Raw genomic sequence first — 18,101 nt, 5'->3', positions numbered from 1 at the left:
AATTTGTGGTAATGTGTGGTGTTTGCAACTCACATCTAAATACTTGTAGGCGTAGGGGGCGGGGCACCATACATAATGTGATAAACACATTATACATATGAGACATGGTTTAGATTATGAAGATCTAGCTAGAGCTAGAAATGTAATGTGATTTGAAATCAAAATAAAGTGGATTCAAAAAATCTAGTTCGAGTTCATATAGTACACATAGTTCATATGTAACTCGAGACTAATCATGTGGTGTGCTGTGAAGATAATACACAAACGATGGTTTAACTTGACAATAATGATGATTGTAGATCTTATTAAAACAAAGAAACGAATTCAAATGCTTTGACTTCACAACAATCATTACTGTAGATCTTATTCAAATAGAGAAACGAATTCAAATTTAGTTCATATTGAAGCGGTAGTATATACGTTTGGAATGCACTAAAACATTCATTTGAGTAGTAGGTTGCATGCATTATACACGTAGCGAAATATTTTAATTGAACATAACATGAATTCAAAGTTTTGAATGACATTTGTAGTGCGCATTGATTTGGTACAGTACACGTTAGGCTTGTCCGGAAATTTCAACCCGCGCCTTGTTAGCCCGAAATATTTAAGATATATCTTTGTCTCGTTGTGCTCCGACAACTCCCTCCATCTCAACCCGCGCCTTGCTATTCCGAAATTACAACGCGCGCGAAAACTCCCACCTCCTGTGAAATCCCGACACGCGAAATGGCCGTGGTACCCTTGAACCGAAAGAACCGCCTCAAATCGGTGGGGGTACTTTCGTAACTTACCCCACATTTCGGACAAGCGCGTCTCTAAGCCATGGTTCCCCACTGCCATCCCATCCGCCCACCCATTCGTACACCGAGGCCGCGAAAACCCGTGACGAAACCCCACACCCTGCTCCGTCCGCCACCCAGCCGGAGCCTCTTCCCCGACGACGTCGTCCACAGCAACACCTCGACGTCCCTCATCCACCGTACCGGATGAGGATCCGTCGTCGATCTCATCGTCCCGCCGGTTCAGCCACCCCGTCCTCCACCTCCAAGGAGCTGCCCCGACGTGCCCCTCGTCTTTCGCGCCACCTCCATTCCCACACCGCCATCTTCACCTGCACCACCGGAAGAGCATCATCATCACCGTTTCCTCGGATGAAGCTGCGGTCTAATCGGCGCCACCAAAGAGGTTGTACACTAATCGCCGCATTTTCTTCTTGATTCGATCTCATGGTGCTGCCGGCGCTCGGTCCCGAGCCGACACGGCGCGGCTCCATCCACGGCGGCGTCGCCGTCCACTTCCTCCATGGCGTCGCTCCCTCAGCGGCGACGTCCCCATCAGTAGGAGCTGCTGCTTTAGCTCTCGCTCGCGCTGCTGCTCTGCTCTTGCTCTCGGTCCCCTGCCTGGTCTGCTCTTGCTATTGCTCTTGCTCGCGCTGCTGCTCTCGCTCTTGCTCTTGCTTACGATGCTGCTCCAATTTAGCTACACTTCAGTCGATTGAATCGACTTTTGGGTCAGTCGATTTTCAGGGGGTGGGGGGGCTCGCCGGGGTGAAGGAAGAACCAGCCACAGCAGGGAGGGGGCTCGCCGGAGAGGTACCCCACTATCTATCTTAGGGTTCAGGATGGGGGCGGTGGTCGCCGGCGGTGGTGGGGCATTGGCGGGGCAGTGGCGTGGGGATCGCCGGAGAAAAATCTCAGCATGGGGGGCCTAGAGGGATGGCCAGGGCGGCGGCGGACCGGCGGTGGGGAGTGTTTTCGGGGCGGGCGGGGCGGCGCACCGCCGGCCGCGGGCGGCGGGGGGCTGCTGTTTGGCCGGTGGTGGCTGGCGGCTCAGGGGGGTGGAGGTTGAAGATGAACCACAGGCCCTTGATTTCATATCCAACGGCTGCAAAATCGACTGACCAGAGATGAAAAAGTCAGTCGACCGACGTGTAGCCTCACCTTGCTAGTGCGTTCAGTTTCTACAGCAAAATTCAGTTTCGACAGTTAAGTTCAGTTTCGACAGTTAAGTTCAGTTTCGACAGTTAAGTTCAGTTTCGACAGTTAAGTTCAGAGATGAGCGGTTGATGTATTTTACATCTAGCACTTTGTGGTTATGTATTTTACGTCATGTATTGGAGATGCTATTAGAATTCCACTCGGGTTAACGTTGTTCGTTGTCTCTCTTGTCCTGCTTCAGCCTCGGCGTCGTACAACTCACCGGAGCTGCTCCAACGACGAAACCCTCCATCACAGCGGAGCTGTACCTCGGGCTCCATCTCCAGACGCCTAAGATCTTCTTCCCCTCCTCCGACAGCAAAGTCAGCCGGAGCATCCTCACCGGCCAACCCAATCACGCTGAGATCGACATGGCTTCGCCAAAGAGGTTGTACACTTGTTGCATCTCTTTTTTACTCTACATGTTATATATATTGTCCACTGAGCACACGGATTTGTTCCTTTAGTGTCTCCTTGAAAGAAAAAACGTAGGAATTTTAATTTTCACTTGTCCTCCTTTTCAAATTCCTATTCATGAAGCACAAGACTAAGAGATAGTAGCATAATAGCATTATAACCATACATTTTCTTGTGGTTTGACTTAATCTCACCATGCTTCTTTGCATCCTGTGATCTTCCAATTGTCGTGAATCAAACACCCAGATTGGCAGAAATCCTGTGTTTTTAAATTCTCTGTTTTGCACGTGCATTCCTATCCTATTCATGTCTATTTCCTATCCCTGCATTGTTGGAATCCTTCAATTCAAACGAGCCCTTACAGAATTACTTCTCTTACAGATAGTTGTCAAAGAAAACCTTGCGTGGTTTGTCCCGCTCCTGCTGCGCCGTCGTCCACCCCAGCTCAGCTGCTCCAACGACAGAAGGGTCCAGCACAGCAGGGATCCGGCCTCCAGACTGTCTTTCACCGCCTCAGATCTACTTCTCCGCCGCTGGCAGCCATGAAAACCGCATTACCATCATCAACCGAGCAGATGACCTCGAGGACTACACGGGTCCGCAAGAGAGGTCGCACTCTTTCGTGTCTGCTTACGTTATGCATCGCTTAATATTACATGCTACTTTATCGTCCTTTTCACCGATTAGACTCTGAGTCAGCTCAAAACTAATGGTCAAACTTGAGTTTTTAAATGGTTGTGGGGTACATATCGGGGCCGCTATCAATAGTATCTATCTACTATCTGGTTAATCTCCGATGTCTATTATGAGTTTCATGTTGGGTGGGAAACAAACAGTAAAGAAGCCATTATCTGTATTTTTTAACTGAAGCCATTATCTGCCTGCTATTATTGGTTTTGGGTCTATCCACAGGTTGCTACCATCACTCTGGATATCTGCATGCACTCCTTACATAATCTCACTATGTTTTATTCCTATGCATGACATTTATTGTAAACAATGGAACTGAACATGTAGAGCAAAAGAGACGAGCCTTGCGTGGCAATAAAATTTCATGCAGACGTCGCTCCATGGTAGGCGCAAAGGCAGCCCCCCTCCACGCATTTCGGATTGTAATCGAGAGGAACATATTTGTTCTGAGGGGGATTCAGAAGGAGAAGACAACTCCTATTTACCCACTGAGGTCTTCGCTCTAACTTGGCATGCTGATGTTGGTTATATCATGCATATGGTGTCTTGCATTGCTTACTTTATACATCAAATATGTCATCTGCTTAGTTTAGACATCCGTTGTGCGAATGCCATCTGTTTAGTTTATTCATCATTTATGTGAATTATGCAACGCCATCTTGTTTAGCCAGGCATCATATATGTGAATTTTGCAATGCCATCCTGTTTAGCCAGTCATCTTATATGTAAATTATATCAGGCCATCCTTTTTTTTGTTACATATTACATTTGTCAACAATGTTAGTACATTCAACTGCTCTTCGTGTGCATCAGCCATTTGACACGGTGATGGCAAATTCTGGAGTGAAAACAAGGTCTTCAGAGCAGAGTATGCTATCTGACGAAGCGCATATCTCGCTGGTTACGGATAGCTCCTCAGAGGAGGATTCAGAGATAGATGACCAGTCCTATTCCCCCCCCCCCCCGAGGTGTATGCTCTAACTTGGCAGGGTTATGTTGCTCATATCGTGCGTATGGTGTCTTGCATTGCTATGTCATTTGATTAGTTTAGACATGCTTTGTGTGAATGCCACCTGTTCAGTGTCTAATTACCGTATATGTGAATTATGCATTGCCATCTTGTTGCAAGACATTATATATGTGAATTATACAATGCTATCTTGTTGCAAAGGCATTATATATGTGAATTATGCAATGCCATGCTATTTAGCCAATCATCATGTATGTGAATTATATGATGCTATCATTTTTTTGTATTACGTGTTCCATTTGTCGACAACGTTTGTATATTCAACTACTCTTCCTGTGCATCAGCCATTTGAAGCGGTGATGGAAGTATCTGGAGTGAAAACAAGGTATTCAGAGTAGACAATGCTACCTGCTGAAGCAGACATCTCGCTGGTTACAGAGAGCTCCTCAGAGGAGGATTCAGAGACTGATGACCAGTCCTATTTCCCCCCTGAGGTCTATGCTCAAACTTGGCAGGGTTATATTACCCATGTCATGCATGTTGTCTTGCATTGCTTAGTTTTTACATCACATATGGATTGCCATCTGCTTACTTGCTTACTATATAAATCATATATTTGAATTATATCATGCCATCATGTTTACATAGTACATACACATCATCTATCTGAATTATGGCATGGCAACCCATTTAATAAAGACATCATATAGTTATATCATCTCATCCTGTTTAGTGTTTACAGTCATCATATTTTGAATTATGGCATTCTATCCGTGAATGTATGTGAATTATGGCATGCAAACCTATTTAATAAACACATTATATAGTTATGGCATGTCATCCTATTTACATAGTCTCATATTTTGAACTATGTCTTTCCATCTTTTTTAGTTAGCCATCATAATGTGAAATTGTGTCATGCTATCCTGTTTAGTTAGCCATCATATATGTGAAATTGTGTCATGCTATCTTGTTTGGTTAGACAACATAAATATGAATTATTTCATGCCCTCTTTTATTCCCCACTATCCATTGCACGTGTCTATCATACAATGTCTATACTTTCAATTACTTTTCTTGTTTATCAGCCATTTGAATTGGAGAGCGTGATGGCAGTATCTAAGGGAGTAACAACACGGTCTTCAGAAAAGATAGTGCTACCAGTTGATGCAGATAGAACCACGGTTGTACTTGCCCAAGGACCAGATCCACCACACATAACCCAGACTCTCGCAGATTGTACCCTTACCCAGTTGGACAAAGAACCAGCTACACCCCTTCTAACCCTAACCCCGGGAGATAGTAACCCAGTTCCAGTTGACACAGCACCGTCTCCACCACAAAGCACGAGGACCACCACTCCGAATCCCAACTCAACGCTTAAAGGAGAAGAAGATTTGTTCTCAGGTCAGGTTCTGTAGCTATGGTTCATACTCCTTTGCTCTTGCATTACTGTATTTACTCATACCAACTATTTTCAAATTTCAAGGATGGAATTGAAACTCCAATGGCGCAACAGGTATGTTTTAAACCTGTTTCTTTAACTGGTTTGCTGTTGTAACCTGCTCTATGTTGATTTTAGTTTCAATTGAATAAACAGTTATGTTCTCATGTCATGCACATTACAAGTGTTGTTATTGCTCTATAGTTACCCACACTTATATTCTGTCTATTCTGCTTTGTCTTGAACAAATATTATTTGAACCGTGTCTCTATCTTGATTTGGCAACAAAAACTAGAATGATATAGACCATAAAGTGACCATGGTACATAGATATATGCTTGTTTCATGCTGTTATCCTGTCCACTTTACTACTGAACTCATTTACCAAAATGAGTTTCATATACAACATGGTAAACATGTGATGTGTCTGCTTGTTTCTCTTTTAGAATGCGGACAAAATATTGGAGAACAGTACCGCGTTATCCAATGGTAAAGGAAGTAATGGAGATAAGGTTCAAGATAGTGAGACATCTCTGTTGGTCTCCAAGAAAGCTGATAAAAACTATCTTGACGACAGTGAGGGAACCCAAAAGTCGTGTCTTGATGTAGTGTTCGAGTTACTGGCCACTACTGCTGGCACAAGCTCTTCGAACTCGCTGCCTGAATCAGTTCGTCTTCTTGAGTCTCAACTTCAAGTTGAAAGACATCGATCAGATGTGCTGCGACAGGAAGCTGAAGGACTGAGGAAGTCCCTACAGAATTCAGATGCATATTTCCTGGTGCAACAGCAAGTGCTGGAGGATTTAAGCGCCAAACAAGAGAAAGTTAATAAGCTTGCTAAGCATCTTGCCAGCATTATGGGTACCCAGGATATTGTTTCTTGAGATCTTCTGAAGTGGTTTCAGTTCTGGATTTGTTTTGCTGCGGCGTTTATTTGTGCTGGTCGCCAACTTTGACAACAGTGTATATGATATGCTGCTTTGTTCCCTATATTTGCACTGGTGGCGAACTTTGATGCCCAGTGGATGTAATATGTGTAATAGCCGTGATAGCCTAGCGTTAGTTGCTTGCTTATTTATTTCCTTGTTTTCTTGTTTATTTGTTTGCTTGTAGTCATTGCAGTTCTTTTTCCGCGGTTAGCTAGTGGCTGCAATAACCTATTTTTTTAAACTAGGCCACAATAACCATGGGCTAATATTTACTGTAGTGACACTGGGCCTCCTACTGGCCGTAGAAACAGTGGGCCTTCTACGGGTCGTAGAAACAATGGGCCTTCTACGGGCCGTAGAAACAATGGGCCTTCTGCGGGCCGTATCATCAATGGGCCTTATACGGGCCGTATGATCGATTGGCCAAACATGGGCCAAACAGACCGCATTATGGCCGTAAACGGGCTAGAGTTGGAATCGTCCGTTCATGGGCCGACCATAACGGGCCATCTTTAATAGGCCGTATTTGATGACGCTATGAAAACGGCCCAACATATTAACGGACCACAAACGGGCCGACTGTAACCACGGGCTGAATTTGGCCCACAAGCAGAAAATGACAGTAATGAGCCGTAAGTAAACAAATGCTGGAAATGAGCCCAAGAATAAATGGGCTCTGAGAAGGCCGAAAGATAACATGGGCCGGAAACGGCCCAACGGATTAACGGGCCGTTAATGGGTATAAAGTGATACACTGTTCATTACGGGCCAGTTTCACCACGGGCCGTTAATGGGTGTAAAGTGATACACTGTTCATTACGGGCCAGTTTCACCATGGGCCGTTAATAGGCCAAGAGTTACATAGGGCCTCATATGGGCCGAAAGACGTCATGGGCCATACATGGGCTAGCAGTGAAAACGGGCTGGAATCATATTGGATGGCCCAGATGATGCTACTGGGCCTAATTTGGATAGGGCGTAACGGGCCTTGGGTTAGCGGGCTGTAAATGGGCTATATGCGAACAGGCCGTTAATAGGCTTTCCATGGGCCGGCCCGCCACCTTTTGACCAAGTCAAACGGGCTGGCCTTTTCACAGGAATGGGCCTCTGTTGGGCCGTGCCACGTGTCGACGTATCATAGGCGCCTTCTGTCCAATGAGTGGATGACATCTGTCCCAACGATGAGCCGACACGTGTTTCCTCCAGCCAATGATGATTTTACACGTGGAAAATCCCCATTGGTCGGGGCTATTAACGGGTTATTGGATCCAAAACCCGACCCGATAGCTTAAGGGCGTTCCGTTACGGTGGATGCCACGTGTCGGTCACCCTTGATGAAAGCACTTCTGTGACGCACGATTTATCGTCATGGAAGTGGACACTTCCGTGATGATAATTTTGGTAATGTCATGGAACACTTCTACGACAGCACAGGTATGACTATCTTGATTCTGTCATAAATTTGTCATGGATGTACATGCATGACAAAAAACGCGACCTACTGTGACAAACACGTATCATCACGGAAGTGTATTTTTTTTGTAGTGATGTTGTTATCCAGACGTGCAATGACAAAAATTAATGGCCAGTCAATTTACATGTAGAGTACTAGTATAATACTACCCTTAGAAATTGAATACCTTAATTAAGCCACTCACGAAAAGAATACCTTAATTAATTAGCTGCGCGGCGACCTCCACCCAGCAGATCATAAAGAAGCGCGATGCGCCGGCACACCGAGACAGCAGGGTCGAGGAGCAAAGCTTAGTGCGGCTGCGGCCTGAAGTTCGACCTCCACTATCCCGCCATCAACCGCGATGGATGTGCTCGAATCACGCCGCCGCCGACCTCGATGGTTGAGCTCCTCCTATCTCCCGCCGCAGACCGAGGATTGACCTCCTATGACGCCACCACTGCCCATCGACCAAGGATTGACCTCTTAGAGCGACATCTGAAGAGCGGCTGTTTACACGGTATCATTGTAACTCAATTATATGGATAGGGTAGTACATCACATACGGTTATGTAACGGCAACCGTGTCTAAACTACATTGTCTTCTCACACGGTTTGGTGCGGAATCGTGTGTAACGTTGTAATACCTAACACAAACGACATGTATAAACAGTGTGCTATATACAACATATAGTGCCATAAGTAGTTCCCGACCGTTATCTTATCCCCACAGTTTCCCCATTTCCCCCAAATCCCTACATAGCCTCCAAACTCCCTCGCGTGGCGCTGACATTGGGGGAATGCGAACGAGTGGTGCTGATGGTTTTGGTGCGGCTGCTCCTGCTCATATCGCCGCCACGACGGCGGTCACCGCCGAGCACTTGCCTAAGGTCATCAGAAGGCAGGTGTACTACGAATCTGAATTGTCTTGTCAGGTTCCAATCTATCCCGGTCTTTTTTAGCATGTCCAAATTATAGCTCCTTGCTGAATCCGTCCTGAATGACACCCCTCCCCCCCCAGGAAAGCAATCTGCCGCCGGATCCGGAGCATGGCTCCAGACTCCCGCAACACAAGTTTGACTCCAAGTTTTGCGCCACTGAGAAGTACCAAAAGCTGAGTTGTGTGCACGGGCACACTCCCGCTCAACGTGTATGCACAGAGGGATTTGACATTGGCAGGCGGTTTCTCAGTTGCCCCTTAGAGGTTAGTGCTAAGTTCATCTGAAAACACAAGTGCTCCCTGGGTGATTTTGGTAATTCATGTCAACATATCTCTTGTTGGACTAATACTTTCATCAAGTATATTTCAGATAAGTCCAACAGTGGAGTGGCATCGACAAGAGGATGTGGAACCCCTTCAAGATGATAAGGACAAAGGATTGGCTCAAGCTCAAAGCTCAGGACTCTACATTTTTCATTTTAGTGATCCAAGATCACATTGAGTCCATAGGAAAGCCAATACTATTAAGAGGGGATGAGGTGTTGCTTAATGGCTTGCTTGCTCAAAGTGCTTAGTGATATGCTCCAAAGCCCTCAACCACTTTCTCACATCCACATCTGTCCCAAACCAAAAGTCAAACTCGGCCCCACCGAAACTTTTCATCCGGCGCCACTGAGTTCTCTTGACATAGCCACTGCCAGAAACCCTAATCAATTCGGTCTCAGCGGTGGGATCTCGGTCTCACCGAGATGGGCTTGCAAACTCTCTGTTGCCTATTGCATTAATTTCGGTCTCACCGAAATATGAAATTGGTACCACCGAGTTTGCTTGGCCAACTCTCTATTGTGCTTATTACCCAAATCGGTCTCACCGAGTTTGTGTAATCGGTCCAACCGAGATAAGGCTTTACCCTAACCCTAGCACATCGGTCCCACCGAGTTGACCATGTTGGTCCCACCGAAATTGCCTAATGGTCACATATGTACTAAATCGGTCTGACCGAGTTTTCTGATTCGGTCCCACCGAGTTTGGTATAATGTGTGTAACGGTTAGATTTTGTGTGGAGGCTATATATACCCCTCCACCCACTCTTCATTCATGGAGAGAGCCATCAGAACATGCCTACACTTCCAATATACATTTTCTGAGAGAGAACCACCTACACTTGTGTTGAGACCAAGATATTCCATTCCAACCACATAAATCTTGATCTCTAGCCTTCCCCAAGTTGCTTTCCACTCAAATCATCTTTCTACCAAATCCAATCCTATGAGAGAGAGCTGAGTGCTGGGGAGACTATCATTTGAAGCACAAGAGCAAGGAGTTCATCATCAACACACCATCTATTACCTTTTGTAGAGTGGTGTCTCCTAGATTGGCTAGGTGTCACTTGGGAGCCTCTGTCAAGATTGTGGAGTTGAACCAAGGAGTTTGTACGAGCAAGGAGATCGCCTACTTCGTGAAGATCTACCCTAGTGAGGCAAGTCCTTCGTGGGCGATGGCCATGGTGGGATAGACAAGGTTGCTTCTTCGTGGACCCTTCGTGGGTGGAGCCCTCCGTGGACTCGCGCAACCGTTACCCTTCGTGGGTTCAAGTCTCCATCAACGTGGATGTACGATAGCACAACCTATCGGAACCACGGATAAAAAATCTTCGTGTCTCCAATTGCGTTTGCATACTCCAATCCCATCCCTTTCCATTCTTGCAACTTACATAATTTACTTTCCACTTCTCATATACTCTTTTCATGATTGCTTGATATGTATTGTGAATGTTTGAACTTGCTCTGAAACTCCACTTCAACTAAAAGAATTTAAAAACTGCAACTTTTCTTGCTAAGTGTCTATTCACCCCCCCTCTAGGCACCTCTTCTCGATCCTTTCAATTGGTATCAGAGCTTTGCTCTCCATTGCTTTGGTTTAAACACCTTTGGAGGAAGATGGATGAGTCTACGTTGGGGAGTCTTAGACATAGAGTGCCTATACTTGATGGAGAGTACTTTCATGAGTGGAAACTGAGATGCTTGAGATTTTCAATGAATATCACTTGAACAAGTACATTACTAGTCCTTGCATTTCCCCTAGTGATCCCTTGCATCCTTCTCCCGATGAGGATCTTCACATGATTCACAATCTTAGAACTATCAATCTTATCATTAAAGGATTGCCTAAAAATTTGATTGCTAGCTTACCTACTCTATATTGTGCTTACACCATATGGAGATTTCTAGAGGAACGATTCCCAAATTATTCCTTGAAAAATCTAGATGAGATTCTCCATAAGTCTGTTCCCTTGAATAGGATGAGTATGAGTGATCCTAAGTTTGATGATTTTCTATTTGAGCTTCGTGATCTCATGCGTGCCAAAGGAGATGTTGGAATTATTAGCAATATCATTTCTGAAGTCATTAGAATTCATAGAGATGAACATTGTTACGGTCATACTTCTAATGAATTACCCTCTCTAGGAATTGATCAATCACAAGACGGTGTTGAACATGGATACTATGATGAGGATGATGATAGTGACTATGATCTTGATGATGCGATGAGATACTTTGGTCTTATGGCAAATCTTTGCGACTACATGGCTGGAGGAAAGGAATGGGTCCTTGATAGTGGATGTACTGATCATATGACCGGAGACAAGGATATGTTTCATGAGCTTGCTGAAAACGACGGCCCTCCAAAGTATGTCACTTTTGGTGATAACTCAAAGGGTAAGGTGGTTGGCCTCGGTAAGGTGGCCATCTCACATGATAGCTCCATACAAAATGTTATGCTCGTTGAATCGCTTGGCTAGAATTTACTTTCCGTATCTAGACTTGCTGACTTTGGTTTCAACGTCCAATGTACTGAAGTATATTGCCAAGTGTTTCGTAGAGATAATCATAAGATGGTCTTTACCGGTATCCGTAGAGGTGATCTTTACATTGTTGACTTCACTAAAAAGGCTCAACCAAGAACTTGCTTAATTGCTAAATCCTCAAAAGGCTGGTTGTGGCATAGAAGGTTAGGTCATGTGGGCATGCGAAATCTTGACAAGCTTATTAAGGGTGATCATATCCTTGGAGTGAAAGATGTTATATTTGATAAGGATAGACTTTGTAGTGCTTGTCAAGCAGGAAAACAGGTTGGAGGAAGTCACCCCGTGAAGAACATTATGACCACGAGAAGACCGCTCGAGCTACTTCATATGGATCTCTTTGGTCCCAATGCCTACAAGAGTCTCGGTGGTAACTCATTTGGTCTAGTCATAGTCGATGATTTTTCAAGATTTACGTGGGTGTTCTTTCTCGATGATAAATCGCAGGTCCAAAAGATCTTCAAAAATTTCGCTAGGAAGGCCCAAAACCAATTTGAAGTGAAGATGAAAAAGGTTTGGAGCGACAATGGAACGGAGTTCAAGAACACAAATGTTGATACCTTTCTTGACGAAGAAGGGATTTCACACGAGTTCTTGGCTACGTACACGCCTCAACAAAATGGAGTTGTTGAGAGGAAGAATCGGACTCTTATTGAGATGGCAAGAACGATGCTTGACGAGTACAAGACTCCAAAACATTTTTGGGCGGAAGCGGTTGAGACGGCTTGTCATGCAACAAATCGCTTGTATCTTCACAAGCTACTCGGCAAGACGGCATACGAGCTTCTCACCGGTAACAAACCCCAAGTTGGATACTTTCAGGTATTTGGCTCAAAGTGCTACATTCTTGATAAGCATCGTCGCTCTAAATTTGCTCCTAAAACTCATGAAGGTTTCCTACTTGGTTGTGGCTCGAACTCTCACACTTACCGTGTCTACAACAATTTCACCCGAAAGGTTGAAGAGACGGTAGATGTGAAGTTTGATGAATCTAACGGCTCGCAAGTAGAGCAATTGCCAATTGATTAGGAGATAAAGATCCTTCGGAAGCAATCCAAGACTTGTCTATTGGCAAGATTCGTCCAACGAAGGTGAAGGAGAGTACCTCGTCCGTCCAAGTGGAAGCTTCTACCTCACGACAAGGTGAACCAAGAGTTAATACAGAAGCATCCACAAGTGGGACACACCAAGATGAAGAGAACGAGGAAATACACCAAGATGAACCTTAGCAACCTCCTTCTCCACCACGACAAGAGAACGACAACACCAACAATGAAGAAGGCCAAGAAGAAGGACAAGATGAAGAAGATATTCCACCCCGACCTAAGCAAAAGCTCTCACGAGTTAGATCAAGAGTCACCAGAGACCATCCCGTCGAGCAAATCTACAATGACATTCAAACCGAGAGAATCACTCGCTCTAAATCTCGTTTGGTAATTTTTGTGAACACTATCCATTCATCTCTAGCATTGAACCTATGAAGGTTGAAGAAGCATTGGAAGATCCAGATTGGATAAATGCTATGCATGAAGAGCTACACAACTTTGAGAGAAACCAAGTGTGGACATTGGTCGAGAAGCCCAACAACAACTATAACATCATCGGTACCAAATGGGTGTTTCGCAACAAGCAAGATGAAGATGGACAAGTAGTTCACAACAAAGCACGTCTCGTCGCCCAAGGCTACACTCAAGTCGAAGGTATGGACTACGGTGAGACATATGCCCCCGTTGCTAGACTTGAGTCCATCCGCATCTTACTTGCCTATGCTAATCACCATGATATCACTTTATACCAAATGGACATTAAAAGTGCTTTTCTAAATGGTGAAATTGAGGAGGAAGTTTATGTTAAACAACCTCTCGGCTTTGTCAATCCTAAGAAACCCGATCATGTTTACAAACTTCACAAAGCTCTTTATGGTCTTAAGCAAGCTCCTAGAGCATGGTATAAATTCTTGACCAAGTTCCTTATTGAAAAAGGCTTTGAGATTGGAAAGATAGATTCTACTCTTTTCACTAAAAGGGTTAATGGTGAATTATTTGTATGCCAAATTTATGTTGATGATATCATATTTGGTTCTACTAACCCTCATTTTAGTGAAAAGTTTGGAAAGCTAATGTCGGAGAAGTTTGAGATGTCTATGATGAGTGAATTCAAGTTCTATCTTGGTTTGCAAATCAAGCAAACTAAGGAAGGCACCTTTGTTTCTCAAGCAAAGTACACCAAGGACTTATTCAAGAAGTTCAACATGCAAGAAAGCAAAGGTATGAAAACTCCCATGCCTACTAGTGGACATGTTGACTTGACTAAGGATGGTAAACCGGTTGATCAAAAGGTTTATCGCTCTATGATTGGATCATTGTTATATCTGTGTGCCTCTCGTCCCGATATTATGCTAAGCGTGTGCATGTGTGCACGATATCAAGCGGCCCCCAAAGAATGTCATCTTAAGGCTGTGAAAAGGATAGTGAGATACTTAATACATACACCAAATTTCGGCATTTGGCATCCTAAGAGGTCCTCTTTTGATCTTGTTGGGTATTCCGACTCGGACTATGCCGGAGACAAGGTTGATAGAAAGTCCACTTCGGGTACTTGTCAATTTCTTGGTAGATCTCTTGTGTCTTGGTCCTCCAAGAAACAAAACTCAGTATCCTTATCCACCGCCGAAGCGGAATACATTGCCGCTGGTTCATGTTGTGCTCAGTTACTTTGGATCACCCAAACTCTTAAAGATTATGGTATATATGTGAAACATGTTACTTTGCTTTGTGACAATGAAAGTGCCATTAAGATTGCTCATATTCCCGTGCAACATTCCCGGGCTAAGCATATTGAAGTTCGTCATCATTTCATTCGAGATCATGTTGCTAAAGGGGATATTGATCTTAAGCATGTTCGTACCGATAAGTAGTTGGCGGATATATTCACCAAACCGCTTGATGAGAAAGTCTTTTGCCGGTTGAGAGGAGAATTGAACATCATTGATGCTTCAAACTTGGAGTAGGAACTCCATTTGGATACATGCAAGGCATGAATCTATGACTAATCCTTGATATTTCTCTTATGATGATATTCATATGTCTTGGATATACTTGCACCCTTGCATGCTATCTAACCCTTGTAGGTACTTGGATGAATCTAAATCTATGAGATTGCAACTCACTCACATCTTAAGCAATCTCTACATCACCAAGTCGCTACAATACGGTGGTTGATGACAAGGAAGCACGAAACCCTTCAACATATCCTTTGACAAATTCTATATATCAAATTTCATTTGGTATCAAGTTTCATGATTGTAATTTTGGATACACAAGTGATATTCCTTGCAAGACTAACCCATGTAGGTAGATGAACTCAAATTACAAGTGGTTCTCCCAACTCTTGATGAGCTACATCAACCTTGAGCATCCCACACAAGTTCAACTACATGATCAAGATCAACACCACCACCCAAGGTATGTTATTCCATCTTAGAGAAGCTTTACTCCAAGTCATGGGCCAAAGCAACTCAACAAGATGTGAATACATCAAATGCTTAAACGAAAAATGGTAACCCCATTTTGAGCTTAAATGATGAGTATGACTTATGATCAAGTGCTCTCACTTGACTCCTTAGTCAATATACTCTAACATAGGTGACCTTGTCACCGCCCAATTCTAGGTGAAGTTCTCTAGTGTTTCTCTAAGTTCTTTGCATTTGTCCCTTGCATATTTTCCCCCTCTTTATCAAAAAAACTTCATCTAGATTTTCTTTTTCTCTGTTTTGTTCTGCATTCCTTGCAAATTCTTTAGTTAATTCATTGCAAATCCTTGTGAGATCTTTCTTCCTAGTGAGCTGAGGTGACAAGTGCTTTCTCTGTGATGAACTCGGTCACACCGATCTGTTGCTTTCGATCCAGCTGTCGGTGTCAAAACTGGCGGATCTCGGGTAGGGGGTGCCGGACTGTGCGTCTAAGGCGGATGGTAACAGGAGGCGGGGGACACAATGTTTACCCAGGTTCGGGCCCTCTCGATGGAGGTAATACCCTACTTCCTGCTTGATTGATCTTGATGATATGAGTATTACAAGAGTTGATCTACCACGAGATCGTGTAGGCTAAACCCTAGAAGCTAGCCTATGATTATGATTGTTGTTGTCCTACGGACTAAAACCCTCCGGTTTATATAGACACCGGAGGGGGCTAGGGTTACACAAAGTCGGTTACAAGGGAGGAGATCTACATATCCGAATTGCCAAGCTTGCCTTCCACGCCAAGGAGAGTCCCATCCGGACACGGGACGAAGTCTTCAATCTTGTATCTTCATAGTCCAACAGTCCGGCCAAAGGATATAGTCCAGCTGTCCGAGGACCCCCTAATCCAGGACTCCCTCACCAGCCGAATCATTTCGGTACAACCGAAGCACACACCTCGGTGCCACCGATTTCACTGCAGACAAAACAACTTGCCACTTGATCCTGCATTCCATTTTGCTCCAGCTCCACTCAAAGATTCTTGTCCTCTACTAGCATCACATTTTATACGCTGATTTGCTCTGTGACTCAAGGACCAAACCTATTTTGACTCAGACTCCAGAGGATTCCTTCTTGGAAATTGATGTCAAAGGGGGAGAGAGAGTTCACATCAAAGCTTGATCCTTAAAAGGGGAGAGAATGCTTCAAACAGGGGGAGAGAAGAATTACATACCCCAGATGCTTGGTGTTCAAGAGGAGAGAAGTCACATGTGTTTAGAGGGGAAAGACATGTTCATGTTGTTCGTGTATTTTCTTTGCTCTGATTTTCTGTTCCCTATCTTCTCCCAGTATCCCATATAAGATTCAGGGGGAGCAAGACATCTAAGGGAAGAAATCTTTGAATTTATTGCATATCTTTACCTTTGGGGGACATGTCTATATCTAATAGAGTATCCAGTGCTCACACTCTACATGTCATCCCAATCTTGGTACTCTTGTGGTTCCTTTGTTTGCTCTGGCTAGTAGATGTACCTGTGTTATCTAACCTTGTTTACTCAGGTTAATCACTTTCTAAGACAACTCAAGACCACAAGGTAAGTATATGCATCACACTCATGTGCATGAGGATTTCTTGCTGATGTACATACTGTTTGCAAGAAGGACTCATCAGCATGAAGGTACATTTCCTATATTCACATCTTTTGCTCTGATGCATATAGCCAAGATACATGTAACTCATTGCTTGCTCTGTCATGTTTATGCACTCATATGCTCTTATGCTCCGTATTCACATGATTGCATACATATAGGGGGAGCCTATGCATGTTACATGTCCTTCCAAAGCTTTACTTGTTATTCTCTATATCTTTATCTAAAGCTTTGATGTATGTTGTCATCAATTACCAAAAAGGGGGAGATTGAAAGCACAAGTGCTCCCTGGGTGATTTTGGTAATTCATGTCAACATATCTCTTGTTGGACTTATACTTTCATCTAGTATATTTCAGATAAGTCCAACAGTGGAGTGGCATGGACAAGAGGATGTGGAACCCCTTCAAGATGATAAGGACAAAGGATTGGCTCAAGCTCAAAGCTCAGGACTTTACATTTTTCATTTTAGTGATCCAAGATCACATTGAGTATCCATAGGAAAGTCAATACTATTAAGAGGGGATGAGGTGTTGCTTAATGGCTTGCTTGCTCAAAGTGCTTAGTGATATGCTCCAAAGCCCTCAACCACTTTCTCACATCCACATCTGTCCCAAACCAAAAGTCAAACTCGGCCCCACCGAAACTTTTCATCTGGCGCCACCGAGTTCTCTTGACATAGCCACTGCCAGAAACCCTAATCAATTCGGTCTCACTGATGGGATCTCGGTCTCACCGAGATGGGCTTGCAAACTCTCTTTGCCTATTGCATTAATTTCGGTCTCACCGAAATATGAAATTAGGTACCACCGAGTTTGCTTGGCCAACTCTCTGTTGTGCTTATTACCCAAATCAGTCTCACCGAGTTTGTGTAATCGGTCCAACCGAGATAAGGCTTTACCCTAACCCTAGCACATCGGTCCCACCGAGTTGATCATCTCGGTCCCACCGAAATTCCCTAATGGTCACATATGTACTGAATCGGTCCGACCGAGTTTTCTGATTCGGTCCCACCGAGTTTGGTATAATGTGTGTAACGGTTAGATTTTGTGTGGAGGCTATATATACCCCTCCACCCACTCTTCATTCATGGAGAGAGCCATTAGAACATGCCTACACTTGTAATATACATTTTCTGAGAGAGAACCACCTACACTTGTGTTGAGACCAAGATATTCCATTCCAACCACATAAATCTTGATCTCTAGCCTTCCCCAAGTTGCTTTCCACTCAAATCATCTTTCTACCAAATCCAATCCTATGAGAGAGTTGAGTGCTGGGGAGACTATCATTTGAAGCACGAG

This window comes from Aegilops tauschii, chromosome 1 (assembly GCF_002575655.3).
Source record: "Aegilops tauschii subsp. strangulata cultivar AL8/78 chromosome 1, Aet v6.0, whole genome shotgun sequence".
NCBI classification, from domain to species: Eukaryota; Viridiplantae; Streptophyta; class Magnoliopsida; order Poales; family Poaceae; genus Aegilops; species Aegilops tauschii.
Note: the sequence above shows the minus strand (reverse complement) of the source record.